Genomic DNA, 17,914 nt, shown 5'->3' with positions numbered 1-17,914 from the left:
GGTGGTGCACGCCTGTAATCCCAGCTACTCCGGAGGCTGAGACAGGAGAATCACTTGAACCCAGGAGGCAGAGGTTGCAGTGAGCCACGATCATGCCACTGCACTCCAGCCTGGGCAACAAGAGCGAAACTCCGTCTCAAAGAAAAGGAAAAAAGAAAACTGTTCTTCTCGAGCCCAGGCCCAGTCTGCAGGAGAGGTTTCAGAGCAGGCTTCGTGTGGACTGGCTGTTGGGCTGGTTCTTCCCAGGGGTTCAGGGGAGGGTTCGTGTGCACTGGCTGTGGCCTGGCTGTTGAGCTGCGTCTTCCCAGGGGTTCAGGGGAGGGTTCGTGTGGACTGGCTGTTGGGCTGGGTCTTCCCAGGGGTTCAGGGGTGGGTTCGTGTGCACTGGCTGTGGCCTGGCTGTTGAGCTGCGTCTTCCCAGGGGTTCAGGGGAGGGTTCGTGTGGACTGGCTGTTTAGCTGGGTCTTCCCAGGGGTTCAGAGCAGGGTTCGTGTGGACTGGCTGTTGGGCTGGGTCTTCCCAGGAGTTCAGGGGAGTCCACGACAGCTGTAGACTGTTCTTCCGGCTCACAGTTTCACAAACTCAGTTTCGTCAGTTCACCAGAGTCATCAGGTAATTCGCTACCCAAGGGCACAAAATCCCGATTCATGAGGCCTATTTATTAATTCTTGTGGGGTAAGAGAACTGCTGTGCAGGCCAAGTCTTCCTGCTGAGGTCTGGTGTCTTCTCAGGAGGGAAAATTGTTTCGAGATCAGGATGAGTGGATTGTTTGGCAGTTGTGCAGTGGCTGCAAAGTAGCTGAATAGTCTTAGGGACCGTCGCTGAAGCTGGGACAGCCCCAGGGATCGCCCTGGTCCACCGAAAAGCTTAGAATGCAAAAAGTAGAACGCATTACAGCTACATAAAAATAGCTGCCAAGCAGAAACCACTTTCATGCCAGCTGGCCACACAGGGTGCCCTTTCTGTGGGGAGTGTTGTAGAAACAGCTAATAAAAACTTCTTCCTCTAAAGTCTACTCAAGGATTGGTCTAAGACCAGCAGCAGCCTGGGTATCAGTTAGGAGCTTGTTAGAAACACCGTCTTGGACCCCCACCAGACCTTCTGAATCAGAATCTGCATTTTAACACGCCCCCTCCATGGGACTTATCTGCACATTAAAGTTTCTTTAACAAAATATTTTTAAGGGCTGGGTATGGTGGCTCACACCTGTAATCCCAGCACTTTGGGAGGTTGAGGTAGGTGGATCACTTGAGGTAAGGAGTTAGAGATCAGCCTGGCCAACATGGTGAAACCCCTTCTCTACAAAAAATACAAAAATTAGCCGGGCGTGGTGGTGGGTGCCTGTAGTCCCAGCTACTCAGGAGGCTGAGGCAGGAGAATCACTGGAACCCGGGAGGTGGAGGTTGCAGTGAGTTGAGATTGCGCCACGGCACTCCAGCCTGGGCAACAAGAGTGAAACTCCGTCTCTCTCTCTCTAAAATAAATAAATAAAAATAAATAACACATGTATATGAATATATATATTTTTAAGAAACAAGGTCTCACTCTGTAGTCAAGGCTTGGCTGCAGTGGCACAATCATAGCTCATTGTAGCCTTGGACTCCTGGGCTCAAGCAATCCTCCTGCCTTGGCCTCCAGAGTGCTGGGATTATAGATGTGACACTGCATGGGGCTCACATGAATGTTTAAGAAGCACTAGGCTAGGCTGGGTGCGGTGGCTCATGGCTGTAATCCTAGCACTTTGGGAGGCTGAGGTGATCATGAGGTCAGAAGTTCGAGACCAGCCTGTCCAACATGGTGAAACCCCGTCTCTACTAAAAATGCAAAAATTAGCTGGGTGTGGAGGCATGTGCCTGTAATCCCAGCTACTTGGGAGGCTGGGGCAGGAGAATTGCGTGAACCCGGGAGGCGGAGGTTGCACTGAGCGGAGATCACGCCACTGCACTCCAGCCTGGGCGACGGGGCAAGACTCCGTCTCAAAAAAAAAAAAAAAAAAAAAGAAGAAGCACTAGGCTAGAGTCTAGCCTTTATCTGGATCTCAAAACCAATCTAACCTTTATTCATCTTACTACCTGCAGGAAAATCTGCCTGTACCTTAATAAAGCCAAGGCTAGAGCCAGGCATGCTGGCTCTCACCTGTAATCCCAGCACTTTGGGAGGCCGAGGAGGCTGGAAGATCCTTTGAGCTTAGGAGTTCAAGAATAGCCTGGGCAATATAGTGAGACTTTGTCTCTACAAAAAAAAATTAAAAAAAATTAAAAATTAGCCCAGCATGGTGGCTCACGCTTGTAATTCCAGCACTTTGGGAGGTTGAGGCTGGAGGATCCCTTGATCTCAGGGGTTCAAAAATAGCTGGGGCAACACAGTGAGACTCTGTCTCTCCAAAAAAAATTAAAATTTGACAGGTGTGATGGCACATGCCTGTAGTTCCAGCTACTTGGGAGGCTGAGGCAGGAGGATCGCTTGAGGTTACAGTGAGCTATGGTCATGTCACTGCATTCTGGCCTGTACAGCAGAGCTGTCTCAAAAAATACATAAATAAAATAAAGTCAAGGCTGGATTTCAGACCTTGACACAGAAGTGGTCTGCCTGGAATAGGGGGTTGGAGGGGACCTGGCTAGCAGGATTGGCTCACGTGCCCAGAACTGTCTCTCCCTTTGGAATTCTCTGCTGTCATTGCCTACTTGGGCTCGACCTTATCAGAGAAGCCTGCCCCCCTTCCTAGCATGTTGCTCAGGCTGGCCTCTGATTCCTGGGCTCAAATGATCCTCCTGCCTCAGCACCTCCAAGTAGCTGAGAGTATAAACATGTGCCAGGGTGCCCAGCTATGTTACTTCTGGGAAGCATTCTGGAAGATAGTTGTACCAGGCACACTGTATCTTATAACCTTGTCTTTATATATGGGGATCTTTTGTTTTGTGCTCTTGGCATCAAATTCAGCTATAAAGTTGACTCAAACCTTCCAAGGATGGGTATTGTTGTAAGGTCCTGGTCAGAGCCTGGCAGTACGTCAGTCTACCCTGAGTGCAGAGCTTCAACTACCCGCCTGCTACAACAGTATTTTCATATTTCCATACCTGAGATATAGTAAAAAGTGGTTTTAATACAGAAACCTGGTCAGGTGTGGTGGCTCACACCTGTAATCCCAGTACTTTGGGAGGCTAAGGAGGGAGGATTGCTTGAGCCCAGGAGTTTGAGACCAGCCTGGACAACATGGTGAGATCCCCATCGCTATATGTCTTAACATTTATTTAAAAAAAAAAAAAAACAGAAATCACAGAGATCTGAAGTTAGGGTCTTGCAATTTAAAAGCTGTGCCACTTTCAGCCAATCCTTTTATATTCTTCACACTTCTACTTATTCATCTATAAAATAGGTATGATACCTGTTTCACAGAATTGTTGGGGGCCAAAGTAAGATGATACAAATATAAGTTCCCAGCTCAGTACCTGGACACCATAGGTGCTCAGTGAACGTTACCGCACTCTGACAACTGGGCACCCCAGCCCTGGGATATGGGTCTTCCTACCACTTAGGGGATTGTGTGAGATGAACCAAGGGAAGCCAGTCCAGCTCTCACAAATGTAACCACTGTACAGCTGCCTCCTTGACCACATTTCCATGTATAAGAAATACAAGTTTTGGCAGGAACATTTTCCAAACCAAAGGAAAATTTGTCTACTGTGTATATTAAGCTGAAGAAACCAAAAAGTTTCTGCCGATTTGGTATTTTTCCTGAATACTAGATTTGCTGACTTGGGATTTAGATGTAGACGTCTGTTTGCAAATGTTTTCTTCACACATTTGTTCATTTTTCCTATTTACATCATCAGTCATCCCCACTTCACAATGTTCTTTTCAAAGGCCTCTTTCTTAGTCATTTTTTTTAGGCAATGTTTGGCCATCTGGCGCAGTTTATCAGAGGTATTATTGCTTAAGGTCCCAGCCATAGAGGAAGGGAAACCCAGACATAAGTGAGAGTTGCAAGCTCAGATGTCAAAAGAAGATACAAATAAGAGGCAGGGTACAGTGGCTGATGCCTGCAGTCCCAGCACTTTGGGAGGCCAGGGCGGGAGGATAGCCTGAGGCCAGGAGTTCAAGACCAGCCTGGTCGACATAGCAAGGTCCTGTCTCTACGAAAAAAGAAAGAAAGATAAAGATGCAAATAAGAAAAACCAAACTGACTAATTTATATTTTGGAAACAAAGTTTTTTTTTTGAAGTATTTATTTATTTATTTTTGAGACAGGCTCTTACTCTGTTCCCAGCGTAGTGTAGTGGCATGGTTACGGTTCACTGCTGCCTCAAACTCTTGGGCTCAAGGGATCCTCCCGCCTCGCCCTCCCAAGTAGCTGGGACTTCAGGAGTGTACCACCATGCCTGGCATTTTTTTTTTTTTTTTGTATTTTTTTGTAGAGACAGGGTTTTGCCATGCGGCCCAGAAACAATGTTTAATATATATGCATTAATACGATAATTTTATCAATTCAATAACTCTCCTTATCAAAGGTAGGTACGCATTCTGGAAATTTAAGCAAATGAGCTAGCTTGCAGGGACGATATGAATGCACTGCATTTCTGTCAAATGGTACCCAGATTTCTGGAGCATCAGTTGTACTACAAACTCTTATTTTTAGAAATATCTGGAATTCTAGCCGGGCACGGTGGCTCACGCCTATAATCCCAGCACTTTGGGAGGCTGAGGCAGGTGGATCAGGTCAGGAGTTCGAGACCAGCCTGACCAACATGGTGAAATCTCGTCTTTACTAAAAATACAAAAATTAGCCAGGTGTGGTCGCACATGCCTGTAATCTCAGCTACTCAGGAGGCTGAGGCAGGAGAATCGCTTGAACCCAGGTGTCAGAGGTTGCACTGAGCCGACATCACACCACTGCACTCCAGCCTCAGTGACACAGCGAGACTCCATCTCAAAAAAAAAAAATTAGCTGGGCGTGGTGGCGCATGGCTGTAATCCCAGCTACTTGGGAGGCTGAGGCAGGAGTATTGCTTGAACTCAGGAGGTGGAGGTTGCAGTGAGCTGAGATGGCGCTATTGCACCATCCAGGGCAAGAAGAGCGAAACTCCGTCTCAAAAAAAGAAAAAAAAAAGAAAGAAAAGAAAGAAATATCTGGGATTCCCCACACAGGAATATTAATCCAAATTTTGAAATTAACTTAAATCTGAAGTGAAAAAAAATAGATCCCTCAGATACTAGATCTTCTCAAATGGTTCCACCCAGATGGTCCCTGTACCTCTTGAATAGAAATTCTTCCCTGGGGAGGTGTCTGCAGAGCCGTGCGGGTGGTGCAGTCAGTCTGTGTCATGCTTGGGTTTGTAAGGAGGCAGTGTAGTGGAATTTTTTAGGGCCAGGTTAGAAGCTAGATGACCTAGGCTTGAATTCTTGTTGTCACCATTTATTAGCCATGTGACATGGGGCAAGTTACTTTACTTCTGTATTAAGCTAGTTTCCACACCTGAAAATGGGATTGCCTCTTTATTTTTAAGAGTTTTTAATTTTTTTTAAGAATTTATTTTTAAGAATTGTTCTGAGGATTGCATGAGCTCATATGTTTAAAGGCGCTAGAATGGAGCACCTGGTAGATGTACAATAAACCTTGGCTATTTTTATTCAGCTCCAAGGCAAGGATGTTCCTAGCCAAGTAGATCAGGCTCTTTTCCACCTCCAGCTGAATTAGACTGGTGATAAGCGGGGACAGATCCTCTTCATACGCTGTAGTAGACTGTAACAGTCCTGGATATCACATTCTCCATGATAAAAGGAGCATAGCGGGTACTAGTACACGGCAAAACTAGATTTGGCACTCAGGTCTTTCTGCTCCAAAGATTGATCTATTCCCTTGAACCCTGCTGAAAACTCAACAGAAGTTAACAATAGACAGTGGCTATTAAGGTAGTGAATATGGTGGCAGACAGATGGCCACCAAAAGCTGCAGCATCTACAACAGGGGAATGATGTTCCTGCCCCCTCTGGATTGGCCAAACTATACTTCCAAAAATGACTAGTGGGGCCTGGCGCGGTAGCTCATGCCTGTAATCCTAGCACTTTGGGAGGCCAAGGCGGGCAGATCGCCTGAGGTCAAGAGTTCGAGACCAGCAAACTTCCGTCTGTACTAACTAACACAAAAATTAGCCCAGCATGGTAGAAGGCGCCTGTAATCCCAGCTACTCTGGAGGCTGAGGCAGGAGAATCGCTTGAACCTGGGAGGCGGAGGTTGCAGTGAGCGGAGATCATGCCACTGCACTCCAGCCTGGGCGACAAAAGCGAAACTCCGTCTCAAAACAAAAAAATAAAAAAAAAAAACCACACAAAAAAACCACAAAGTGACCAGTGGGTGGGGAGACATGGAATCATGCCCTGTGGTAACCATTAGAAGGGATTTGGATATTTAGCTGGAGAAGACAGCTGTGGACAGGAGAGCAGTCTTCAAACAATAATTAATTTATAGGATGGGCGTGTTGGCTCACACCTGTAATCCCAACACTTTGGGAGGCTGAGGTAGGAGGACTGCTTGATCCCAGGAGTTGGTGACCAGCCTGAGCAACATAGCAAGACCCCGTATCTATTTAAAATACATATATATATATAAAATAATTAATGTATAGAAGAGGGAGAGAGAATTTAGTTTAGTAGATCAAACTTTTGTTTTTCTTTTGAGACAGAGTCTCACACTGTCGCCCAGGCTGGAGTGCAGTGGTGCGATCTCAGCTCACTGCAACATCCGCCTCCTGGGTTCAAGCAATTCTCCTGCCTCAGCCTCCTGAGTAGCTGAGATTACAGGTGTGCACCACCATGCCCGGCTAATGTTTGTAGTTTTAGTAAAGATGGGGTTTCACCCTGTTGGCCAGGTTGGTCTTGAACTCCTGACCTCAGGTTATCTGCCCACCTTGGCCTCCCACAGTGCTGATATTATAGACGTGAGCCACCGCACCTGGCCCAGATAAAAACTTTCTGACAGTTCGAACTGCCCAGGTCTTTCTGCTTTGGGAAATTATAGATTTGCTCCCATTGGAGAGGTAAAGGAGACACTAGATAACCACCTGATGAGGTGAAGTAGAGGAATTTTGTTGAATTAATTCAACATACATTTTTTGAGCACCTATTATAGGTCAGAGACAGTACATTAGTTATAGTTCCTTCTGAACTTGAAACTCTATTATGCAGTGAGTTCTCTTTTGCCTCCGAATGGGACTAAATAGAACTTCATATCCTACTCAAAACTTCAACTTAGACCACTGTACTGGTTGGCATAAATGTCCTTGTAATCAATTTAAAAATTGTCTTTGGCTAGGCATGGTGGCTCACGCCTGTAATCCCAACACTTTGGAAGGCCAAGGTGGGTGCATCACTTGAGGTCAGGAGTTCGAGACCAGCCTGGCCAACATGGTGAAACCCCATCTCTACTAAAAATACAAAAATTAGCTGGGTACGGTGGTGGGCACCTGTAATCTCAGCTACTCAGGAAGCTGAGGCAGGAGAATCACTTGAACCCGGAAGGTGGAGATTGCAGTGAGCTGAGATCGTGCCACTGCACTCCAGCCTAGGTGACAGAGCACAACCCCATCTCAAAAGAAAACAAACAAAAAAACAAAAAAAACAAAATTAGTTATCTTTCACTGTCCTAAGTAACCTTTCCATTTGCTATAAAATGGGAGCAAACTCCTCCATATTAATCTGAATCTTGCCCCTATTCCATGTTCTCGGGGGTGACCTTCCATTTGGCAATGGAGAAAGAAAAAATAATTGAGTCAGCAGGATAAGGACAGGAAACTGAGGGTGGAGAAAAAGAAATGCAAAATAAAATGGAAAACAGTATCAACCTCAAATCTATGAGTTGACAGTCCACCCGCCTTTTTTCTAGGTTGCATCCTGTTCCAAAGTGGCAGAGCTCCACATTTTTATTTTATGACTCTGGTCCCAAAGCGATTGCCCGAGGCTTAGGATTCCAAGGAAAATAAAATGGATCCGGCATGTTAAATAGGAGCTATGGTCAGAGCTGAAGGTAGGTTAGAGTGATTTCTGTAGAAGCTGCTGTGAAGACCAGCTGTGTGACAGGCAGGGTGCTGCCCTCACTGACCGGAGTGTGTGCAGCTATTTGACAGCATTTGAAAAGACTTCAGGCGGGGCATGGTGGCTCACGCCTGTAATCCTAGCACCTTGGGAGGCCGAGGCAGAAGGATCCCTTGAGCCTAGGAGTTTGAGACCAGCCTGGGCAACATAGGGAGACCCTCGTTCTACATATTTTATTTTAAGAAATTTAAAAAAGTAAAAATAATGAAAACACTGGGTGTGGTGTCTCACGCCTGTAATCCCAGCACTTTGGGAGGCTGAGGCGGGTGGATCACCGGGGTCAGGAGTTCGAGACCAGCCCGGCCAACATGGTGAAACCCCATCTCTAATAAAAATACAAAAATTATCCAGGCGTGGTGGTGCGCCTGTAGTCCCAGCTACTCAGGAGGCTGAGTCAGGAGAATCACTTGAACCCAGGTGGCAGAGGTTGTGGTGAGCCGAGATTGCATCACTGCACTCCAGCCTGGGTGACAGAGTGAGACTCCATCTCAAAAAAAAAAAAAAGATTGAAAAGACTTTCTCTCTGCTTTCTAACTCAGCCTCCCAACTCATTAAAAACAAACAAACAAGCAAACAAACAAAAAAACCGTAACCAATATTTGCTGAAATGTAGGGCGGTAGAAAGTTGAAACAGCGACAAGCAGAAAGAACAGGGAGAAACCTTGGGAATTGAAATTTAACTTTGAGCGTCATTTATCCTGTTCACTAAAAAGTCATTTATGCTGTTCACTAAAAAGTCTTGTGCTCTGAGAGAGGAAATGGCCTAGGACTATGCTTTTCAAAAATAGGTTACGGCCCATTGGGAAATCAATTGAATGGGTTAAAAATTAGCATTTTTACTATTAAATAGAATAGAAAATTCTGGAGGGCTTTCCACACCTCAAGGGTATTATTTCATGAAACTTTTACTTTGGGTTTCAAGGAAATATACACATATATACACACGCATCCACGTGGGTGTACTGAAGGAAATATACACGTGTATACACATGCATACACATGGGTGTACTGAGTTGTGAAGTAAGATGGACATTTGTCCATGAAATGCAGTACAAAACGTTTGAGAAATGCTGACCTAAGAGACTTCATCTGCTGTTTGGGCCACAGGTAGGACCCCAGAAAGAGCAAGTGGCAACTTTGTAACTCTATTACAAAGTTGGCAAATTAATGGTATTTTTGTGGGATTTTTTTTTTTTTTTGAGACAGTCTCACTCTGTTGCCCACGCTGGGTGCAGTGATGCAATCCCAGCTCACTACAGCCTCAGCCTCCCAAGCTCAAGCCATTCTCTCACCTCAGCCTCCCAAGCTCAAGCCATTCTCTCACCTCAGCCTCCAGTTGCCCAGCTAATTTTTTGTACTATCGGTAGAGATGGGGTTTCGCCATGTTGTCCAGGCTGGTCTCGAATTCCTGCACTCAGGCCATCCATCTGCCTCGGCCTCCCAAAGTACTGGGATTACAGACATGAGCCACGGTGACTGGCATTATATATTTATTATTATTATTGTTATTATTATTATTTGAGAAAGGGTCTTGCTCTGTTGCCCAGGCTGGGTGCAGTGATGCAATCTTGGCTCACTACAGCCTCAGCATCCCAAGCTCAAGCCGTTCTCTCACCTCAGCCTCCAGATGCCCAGCTAATTTTTTGTATTTTTGGTAGAGATGGGGTTTTGCCATGTTGTCCAGGCTGGTCTCAAATGCCTGCACTCAGGCCATCCACCTGCCTCGGCCTCCCAAAGTACTGGGATTACAGACATGAGCCATGGTGACTGGCATTATATATTTATTCTTATTATTATTATTTGAGACAGGGTCTTGCTCTGTTGCCCAGGCTGGAGTGCAGTGGTGCAATCTCGGCTCACTACAGCCTCAGTGACTGGCATTATATATTTATTATTATTATTATTATTATTATTATTTGAGACAGGGTCTTGCTCTGTTGCCCAGGCTGGGTGCAGTGGTGCAATCACAGTTCATTGTAACCCTGAACTCCTGGGCTCCAGCCATCCTCCCACTTCAGCCCCCAGAGTAGCTGGGACTACAGGCAGCACCACCACACCTGGCAATTTTTAAGTTTTTTTTGTAGAGACAGGGGGTCTCACTGTGTTGCACAGGCTGGTCTTGAACTCCCGGCCTCAAGCAATCGATCCTCCTGCCTTGGCCTCTTGAGTGCTGGGATTAGAGGCATGAGCCACCGCACTAGGCCTGGCCTTTAAATATAAATTCTTATAAATATACATTATGCTTCCCCAGCTACATTGTTTGCCTTTTCAGGGGTACAGACTTGCTTCTTACCTCTTTACACATCCTTTCCCAGCACATAACAGTACTTGATAAATAATGATGGCATTACCTTTCTGTATCCACTATTATCAATGACCAAGTCACTTTTTCTGGAATAGGTGCATTCAAAAGCCGTTGAAGGGCCGGGCGCGGTGGCTCACGCCTGAAATCCCAGCACTGTGGGAGGCTGAGGCAGGCAGATAACGAGGTCAGGAGATCGAGACCACCCTGGCCAACATAGTGAAACCGCATCTCCACTAAAAATACAAAAATTAGCCGGGTGTGGTGGCAGGCACCTGTAATCCCAGCTACTTGGGACGCTGAGGCAGGAGAATCACTTGAACCTGGGAGGCGGAGGTTGCAGTGAGCCGAGACTGCGCCATTGCACTCCAGCCTGGGTGACAGAGCGAGAAAAAAAAAAATTCCTTTTCTTTTTTTTTTTTTTTTAAAGCTTTGACCCGTCACCACCACATTTACTCACTTAGACTGGGCTCTGCACTAGTAACACCTTAAATTTGTATAAACATGTAGTTTAAGCAGTTTTCTTACTGTTTATTTCACTGGTAAATGAATGAAGGCAATAAAGGGATATTATTTCCACATGGCAGACTGGGAAAATGAAGTACAGAGCCATGACTGATGCCCATGTTTCCACAGCACAGTGGGTGACAGGCCCACTGGGACAAGTTGCTAATTTCTAGGCGGGGGCTTTTTATTTTATTTTTGAGGCGGACTCACTTTGTCACCCAGACTGGAGTGCAGTGGCCCAGCCTCAGCTTACTGCAACCTCCGCCTCCCAGGTTCAAACGATTCTCCTGCCTCAGCCTCCTAAGTAGCTGAGATTATGGGCACACACAACCACGCCTGGCTAATTTTTGTATTTTTAGTAGAGACAGTGTCTTGTCATGTTGGCCAGGCTGGTCTCGAACTCCTGACCTCAAGTGATCCTCCCACCTCTGCCTCCCAAAGTGCTGGGATTACAGGCATGAGCCTCCATGCCCTGCCAGCTGGGGCTCTTTCACTAGGTAAGTGGCTTATCTGGTTTGCTTTTCCTGCCAGTTCTCTCTCACCAAAAAGCAAGACTTCTGCTTTCATCTCTTGGTGAAGAAAAAAGAGAGGGAGGCAGAATTTTGCCGTTAATCATTCCTGCACTGTTGTTTCCAGCAGTAATTCCCCTGAATTAGCTGTCGGACATCTCCTTAGGAACTTTAACACACACCACAGGCTCCTTCTCACTACAGAGCCTTCAGGTGGCCGGTTCTCCTCTGCTGAAATGCCTTCATCCTTCCTCTTCATGAGCCCACATCCATCCCAGTCTGCAGACATCTTCCACGTCATGTTCCTACCTGACCCCACTCCGCCCCACGAGGACTCTGATTCAACCATGCTGACCAAGAGTCTATGATGTGCCAGTCATTGCTTTTAGGGTCTTCTAGACCCTAAAAGAGGTATTTTTGGAATGAGGTATTTTTATTCTCATTTTATTTTTTGAGAATGAGTCTTGCTGTGTCTCTCAGCCTGGAGTGCAGTGGCACAATCTCAGCTCACTGCAACCTCTGCCTCCCGGGTTCAAGCGATTCTCCTGCCTCAGCCTACTGAGTAGCTGGGATTACAGGTGCCTGCCACCACACCCGGCTAATTTTCATGTTTTCAGTAGAGACGGGGTTTCACCACGTTGGTCAGGCTGGTCTCGAACTCTTGACCTCAAATGATACGCCCGCCTCAGCCTCCCCAAGTGCTGAGATTAGAAGTGTGAGCCACCGTGCCCGGCCTTTATTCCCATTTTAGAGCTGGTACAACCCAGGCTCAGGAAAGTTGAGAACTCCAGCTTCTTGGCCCTCCAGGCTTTGTGCTTTTTTCTTTTCCCCACAGCTCATGGTATCTTTTTCCTTGCCAACCTCCTTCCCTTTATGAAACTTCTAGTATTTCTGTGTACGATGCAGAAGAACTGCAAGAGTTTTAGTTCCAGGATGAGGTAAGCCTCATGGAATAGTTTGTGGAGGGTTGGAAATTAAATAATTTTCAATAATAATTTCGAATAATTAGGCCAGGCGCGGTGGCTCACGCCTGTAATCCCAGCACTTTGGGAGGCCAAGGCAGGCAGATCATGTGGGCAGGAGTTCACGACCAGCCTGGCCAACATGGAGAAACCCCATCTCTATTAAAAATACAAAAAATTAGCCGTGCGTGGTGGCGCGTGCCTGTAATCCCAGCTACTCGGGAGGCTGAGGCAGGAGAATCACTTGAACCCAGGTGGAGGTTGCATTGAGCCGAGATGGCGCCACTGCACTCCAGCCTGGGTGACAGAGTAAGACTGTTTAAAAATAAATAAATAAATAGTAAAAGTGTTAATAAGTGGACTTTAATTGCAGTGTCTATTAATACTAATAACAGCATAAAAATAAAAATATACTTGATAGCCTTTTCAGTGTCACGTTTATGGTTTTATTTTAGTGAATATAAATTTTTGAGATTTGAATTTTCATGTCCAAATGGTCCTGGCCTCTAAATGTCTCCTAAATGTATTTTTCTTTCTTTTCTTTCTTTTTTTTTTTTTCTTTTTTTTGAGACAGAGTCTTGCTCTGTTGCCCAGGCTGGAGGGCAGTGGTGCGATCTCAGCTCACTGCAACCGCCCCCCTCCCGGGTTCAAACGATTCTCCTGCCTCAGCCTCTGGAGTAGCTGGGACTACAGGTGTGCGCCACCACGCCAGACTAAATTTTGTATTTTTAGTTGTGATGGGGTTTTATCATGCTGGCCAGGCTGGTCTTGAACTCCTGACCTCAGAAGATCCACCTGCCTCAGTCTCCCAAAGTGTTGGGATTACAGGGATTAGCCATCGCATCTGGCCGCCTAAACCTATGTCCTCCATGAGGCTATAAGATTTTCACCTGCAAATACCAGCATTGTTTGTTTCTTTTAAAAAGATACTTCAGTCAATGAAAGGCAGAAAGCCAGGCATGGTAGCTCATGCCTGTAATCCCAGCACTTTGGGAGGCCGGAGGCAGGAGGATTGTTTGAGCCCAGGAGTTCAAGACTAGTCTGGGCTACATAGCAAACCCTGCGTCAAATTAAAAATAAAAAATAGGCTGGGCATGGTGGCTCATGCCTGTTATCCCAACATTTTAGGAGGCCAAGGTGGGCAGATCACCTGAGGTCAGGAATTCGAGACAAGCCTGGCCAATATGATAAAATCCCGTCACTCCTCAAAATACAAAAATTAGCCTGGCGTGGTGGCACACACCTGTAGTCCCAGCTACTTGGGAGGCTGAGGCAGGAGAATCGCTTGAATCCGGAGGCAGAGGTTGCAGTGAGCCCGAGATCATGCCACTGTACTCCAGCCAGGGTGACAGAGCAAGACACTGTCTTAAAAATAATAATAATAAAAATAAATAAAATTAATAATTAAAAAAATAAAGAAGGAACACCACAGGGGAGCAGGCCTGGTGTCTGAATGTTAAGGTAGGCCCTCTGTGGATGTGCATCCTTAACCTTTTCCTGATTAGATCATTAAAGGTGCAGCAATGCTCCTGCTCATATGACTTTTTTTTTTTTGAGACGGAATCTTGCTCTGTCGCCCAGGTTGGAGTGCAATGGCGCGATCTTGGCTCACTGCAACCTCCGTCTCTTGGGTTCAAGCGATTCTTCTGCCTCAGCCTCCTGAGTAGCTGGGATTACAGGAGCGTGCCACTATGCCTGGCTAATTTTTTTTGAAATTTTTTTAGTAGAGATGGGGTTTCACCATATTGGTCAGGCTGGTCTCGAACTCCAGACCTCGTGATCCGCTCACCTCGGCCTCCGAAAGTGTTAGGATTGCAGGCGTGAGCCACCGCGCCCGGCAACTCATATGACTTTTAAACACTTCTCTTTGGGGAGAGAGATTTTAGAGAATGGGAGTAAAGAGAAAGGCGGTGAGAATCCCAAGTACTTTCTCTATCTTAGAGCAGAAAAAATAAAGGGAAGAGTAAAAGCCCAAGGCCCAGAAACGGATTTGCTTCTTAAAGGGCTGTTCTGTGTCCCTACGGGCCTGAAGGTCAGTTTATGTGCAATGCTTTTTAAGGTATGGGTTGCTTTCTTGCATTGTAGCTACTACCTCCCTGGCCTGCTGGTTACTGACCAGAGGGAGGGAGAGGGTGTGATTGTTTGGAAAGAGTTTAAACAGTGACAATAATTGAATTTTATTTATTTGTTATTCATTGCACAATCCAATAACAGCGATGGCAATGAAAACGAAAGTTAATCTACAATCCTATCACCCTATGAAGTCACTTGTTTCTATTTTCCCTTTTATTCCCTCATGCATTAAACATTACGCAAAGCACTCCGCTAGTCTTGGTTAAAGTGCAGCTTGTATACATTCTGAATAAAAATTTGCATTTTGCTTTTCTTTTCCTTTTTGTATTTCTGAGGCTGCAAAATACATCTTCACAAGAGTGGCTTTAATAGTTACCTAACATTCTATCCTGCACGCACATTTTAAAGCACTGCCGCAGTGCAATATCCAACATTTAAGCGTCAACGCCAACAGATTGGACCTAGCACTGCAGGGACTGGAGGTTGGTCAAGGTCAGGCAGAGGCTGCCAGGCTACCAGGGTGGAGGAAGGCGCCGAGGCAGAGGCCAGTGCGCCCATCGCGCGGCTCCTCGGGGCACCTGCTGCCTTGGCGCCTTTTCCCTTCGCCTTCGCCTCGCCCGCAGCGCCCTCCGCAGAGGGCCCCGCCCGGTGCGCGCGCATCCCCGCCCCCCGGGCGATCTGTTAGAGCACCTCGCGGAGCGTACGTGCCTCAGGAAGTGACGCACAGCCCCCCTGGGGGCCGGGGGCGGGGCCAGGCTATAAATCGCCGGTTAGGGGCCGCCATCCCCTCAGAGCGTCGGGATATCGGGTGGCGGCTTGGGACGGAGGACGCGCTAGTGTGAGTGACTGCGGGCTTCTAGAACTACACCGACCCTCGTGTCCTCCCTTCATCCTGCGGGGCTGGCTGGAGCGGCCGCTCCGGTGCTGTCCAGCAGCCATAGGGGGCCGCACGGGGAGCGGGAAAGCTGTCGCGGCCCCAGGCGGGGCGGCCGGGATGGAGCGGGGCCGCGAGCCTGTGGGGAAGGGGCTGTGGCGGCGCCTCGAGCGGCTGCAGGTACACGGGGACGGGCGGCTGTGCCCAGAGGCGTCCCTGCGCCTCTCGTCCCTTCGCCTCTCGTCCCTTCCCTTCTCTCTGCCTTCTTGCCCGCCTCCTCGGTCACAGAGCGACGAATGACGAGACCAGGTGTACCCCCACTGTCGCTCTCAGCCCCGGGGACTTCGGGTCCTCGCCCTTGAAGGCTGCAGGCCCTAGTGCGCCGGCTCCGGGCTGCGGGTCCGGGAGCGCGGGCGCAGCCAAGGTGCAGCTGCGCGGCGTGCGGCGCCGGGGGAACACGTGGCTGCTCCAGGAAGTCGCCCCAGGGAACGGCTGGGATTCGTGGGTGACCTTGGGCTCCTACGGGCGGGCCCCGCTCTCACTGCGGAAAGGGACAAAGCTGTCCCCGATTCGGTTACTAGCGTGTTACCGGCATTAATTAGATACGGGTTTCTGTAAACTTACCCTTCGGCTCTGGTACAACCTGATCTTGCCATGCTCTGCCTGTTCGCCTTGTGTGTGGATTCTGTTTTCTCAAGGCAGAATCCGACTGAACGCCGCAGGTGTTCACATTAAGAATATTGCTAGCAGTTCTCACTACAAGACGGGAGCCATAGGAGTGACTTATTTGTGAAAGATACTTGGAGATTAGCGGTGTGGTCAGAGGGCTGTGCTGGATTGATGGGCGCCGGAGAGGCCGATTGTGTCACATTCTGCTGGACAGTTCTTTAAGGTTGGGAGGGTGGGTAAGAAAATACATTCTGATTCGGCCCTTTTCGGATAACGCTTTCCCTCTGCTTACTGCTTGTAGAGACCTCACTTAGCCGGGGGACTGGATTCTGCAGCTTTTTCCATTTTCTTCCCCGTTGATAAGAGGATTAAAGTAGGAAATTGTATTTGGCTACCCCATGCTTATATGCTAAGCTTACTGTGAAAATTAAGGTTAGGCTGTCTAGAGTACTTGTGGACCCTGCTGGTTCCCCCCGCCCCCCGGCCCTGAATTTTGGGTTACAATATGCTTCTCAAGAAAACTCAAGAGTTAAGATAATTTTTGTCATCGATATTGCAAGGTTATATATAGCATAGCATCCTTCAATTTCCTTTCGATGTTCTTATCAAGTAATGGTGGCTGTAAACCTAGCCTGTGTTGAAGATTGTTAGATAGACAGCAGTTTGGCTAACTCCGCCCTAAGGCGAGGCAGTTACTTGCCTCTGATAATGTATTTAAATGTCATGGAGCAAGATTCCCAGCTAAACCTGAATCGGATCACAATGCTAGTTAAAAATGACCCTCGGCTGGGCGCATTGGCTCCCTCCTGTAATCCCAGCACTTTGGGAGGCCAAGGCAGGCGGATCACCTAAGGTCAGGAGTTCGAGACCAGTCTGACTAACATGGTGAAATCCTGTCTCTACTAAAAACACAAAAATTAGCCGGGCATGGTGGCTCACGTCTGTAATTCCAGCACTTTGGGAGGCCGAGGCAGGTGGATCACTTGTGGTGAGGAGTTCGAGACCAGCCTGGCCAACATGGTGAAACCCCGTCTCTACGAAAAACACAAAAATTAGCTGGGCGTGGTGGTGCACACCTGTAATCCCAGCCACTCAGGAGGCTGAGGCTCGAGAGTCGCTTTAACCTGGGAGGCAGAGGTTGTAGTGAGCTGAGATCGTGCTACTGCACTCCAGCCTGGGCGACAGAGTGAGAGGCCATCTCAAAAACAACAACAAAAAAACTCCCTACTAAACCAGAAGAGTGATGGGGATGGGAAAAGATTCCTGGTTCAATGTTTTCATTGTATTTTTCATATCATTTGGAATCTCATGCATCAGGCATGCCCCAGTACTGTTAAAGACAATATTTTTACTCATTATCAGGTAGTTCAATACCAGTTATTACAGGATAGGGAAGTCAGTCAGAGAAGGCTTCATAGAGATGAAGCCTTGAGCTGAGCCTGGAAGAAATGAGGAGGACCTCAAGGAACAGAGAAGAATGTTGGTGGGTAAAAACATGGGCTGGATTCTGTCTGATTTTGGAGAAAATAGAGGGTAGTGAAGTTGTTAGGCAGTGAATGTGTTCCATTTCATGGTTCAAAACGTGGGGCTACGTTTTGCCTACCTGAGCTTCATTATTAATGTGAGAAATTGAATTATTGTTTTCAGTCACCATTGAGAACACCAAAGATAACACAAGTAGCTTAGATTATTATTTATTTATTTATTTTTGACAGAGTTTCACGCTTGTTGCCCAGGCTGTAGTGCAATGGCATGATCTCGGCTCCCCGCAACCTCCACCTCCCCCAGGTTCAAGTGATTCTCCTGCCTCAGCCTCCCCAGTAGCTGAGATTACAGGCATGCGCCACCATGCCCGGCTAATTTTGTTTTTTTTTTTAGTAGAGATGGGATTTCTCCATGTTGGTCAGGCTAGTCTCAAACTCTCAACCTC

General features: G+C 47.3%; 1 protein-coding gene across 2 annotated transcripts in view; it reads left to right on the top strand.

Annotated features, from left to right (window-relative positions):
• The window catches only part of TFRC (transferrin receptor), a 70,663-nt gene that overhangs the window by 22,563 nt on the left and 30,186 nt on the right, over nt 1–17,914 (top strand). Inside the window, exon 1 of one of the 2 annotated variants that reach the window (XM_004038250.4) lies at nt 15,192–15,279. The exons of the other annotated variant lie outside the window; for it this stretch is intronic. The gene's annotated coding sequence lies outside the window, so the exon portion shown is untranslated. Of the gene's footprint in view, nt 1–15,191; nt 15,280–17,914 lie in introns of those variants that run through there. 2 annotated transcript variants of the gene reach the window in all.

This window comes from Gorilla gorilla, chromosome 2 (genome assembly GCF_029281585.2).
Source record: "Gorilla gorilla gorilla isolate KB3781 chromosome 2, NHGRI_mGorGor1-v2.1_pri, whole genome shotgun sequence".
NCBI classification, from domain to species: Eukaryota; Metazoa; Chordata; class Mammalia; order Primates; family Hominidae; genus Gorilla; species Gorilla gorilla.
Note: the sequence above shows the minus strand (reverse complement) of the source record. Positions and strands in the feature narration are given on the sequence as shown.